The following is a 1544-nucleotide window of genomic DNA, read 5'->3' on the forward strand; positions in this document are numbered from 1 at the left end:
TGTGTGTGTGTGTGTGTGTGTGTGTGTGTGTGAACTGTCCTGTGACGGTCTGACTTCTCCCTGCGTGTCTGATGAGACCTTTGTTAGTTTTTTGTTTGTTCTCTTTCTTTTTGTCCTCCCCCCCATGTCCATCAAGAAATTAGACGTTCTCACACCCAAAATGAGAAAAAAAAAGACGGAAAAAACACACACTCCCAGTGCAAAACTCTTTCTGAAAAAGCCAGTTCAGAGAAAGAGTGGGCAAGAGAAGAGGAGAGGCGGAGAAAGGGAGTTTCTCTGCCATCTTTTCACTGGGATGGCCATGTCTAATTGTGTCCCAGTGATAAATGAATAGGTTTTTTGTGGAGGGGTCAGGAACCTCCCTTGGATCAGAGGCCCATCAAAGTGAACGGTTTATTTCCCCCCCCCCACCCTCTGAATGGATATTTAAATGAGTATTCAGTAAATGGATCGCTGGATGCACTGCCCCTCATCACAGCGACAAGACTAATTCCACTTTTTGTGTTCTATATTATCTTTGGGTTCACAGCAACTAAAGAGTGCAGACTTAATACTTAATGACAAAATCAAATCAGATCTGAGGTATGTTTATGCACATGTTTTATGAAGCCAGTGTAAAATCCATTGTCAGCTCTTATCCAACTCGTCTTTCTGTACAGTCGGTTCCTTTGGTGTTCCATGGAAGTACTGTACATCCGACTGTATTTCGACCCTGGGTTCTGGTTTGAAGGCAAACTTTTTTTTCTTTGGATTGGTATTGATTTGATAGTGTTGAGTATTGCAGTTTTCTTTTCCTTCTTCCACAGAAACAAAAGTTGAATAATAAACTTGTAAGACAATCTATCATGAGACATTTCTAAAAACTGTTTAAACCGACCATATAAACAGAAAATATTTAGGTCAATCATTGGTAAAAAATAACAACTATCAATTCTAGGAGGAAGAATCCGTTTTAAAAATGGTCACATGGTTTACATACGGTTATTGATTTTTTTCCACCCCTATAGTTTACTCCAAGTGGAGAGTTTTAACACTCTAGTGACCATTTCTTTTCCACTTCTCTCCTCCTTTTTACTCTTCTTTAGCATTACTATGTCAGTGCTCAGGGTGTACACAAAGTACACAAAATTCTCCTTTAAAAAAAGTTATATTAATATCAATATTATACATTGTAATTTTATGGAATTTTATTGCAGCTATGAGATCACATGACATTATGGTTGTTCCAAATTAGGTGGATTTAATAAAAATAAGTCAGGGGGAATTGTTTGACGTGTGTGAAACGTTTTGCCTGATCTAATGCATCGCAAAGGAACACATCTCATTGTATTATCAAAACATTTAACAATTAAACAGTCATATCTCAATATCCAAATGATATTCTTATCAACCAGGCTGTTGTATCAAATTCTCTTTTCCCCTTATCCAAATCCATAACACCAGCACAGTACTAAACTGAACATACATGCCTCGAGATTTATGCCTCGATTCAGAGGTTCAGGGTTCGAATCCGACCTGTGACGTTTTCCTGCATGTCCTCCCCC

The 1544-nt window shown here is 38.3% G+C and overlaps 1 protein-coding gene across 2 annotated transcripts in view; it reads left to right on the forward strand.

The window, feature by feature from the left end:
- Positions 1–1544, forward strand: part of lrp5 (low density lipoprotein receptor-related protein 5) — a 69790-nt gene that overhangs the window by 44326 nt on the left and 23920 nt on the right. The window lies entirely within an intron of this gene.

Source organism: Etheostoma spectabile, chromosome 8 (assembly GCF_008692095.1).
Source record: "Etheostoma spectabile isolate EspeVRDwgs_2016 chromosome 8, UIUC_Espe_1.0, whole genome shotgun sequence".
In the NCBI taxonomy this organism is placed as follows: domain Eukaryota; kingdom Metazoa; phylum Chordata; class Actinopteri; order Perciformes; family Percidae; genus Etheostoma; species Etheostoma spectabile.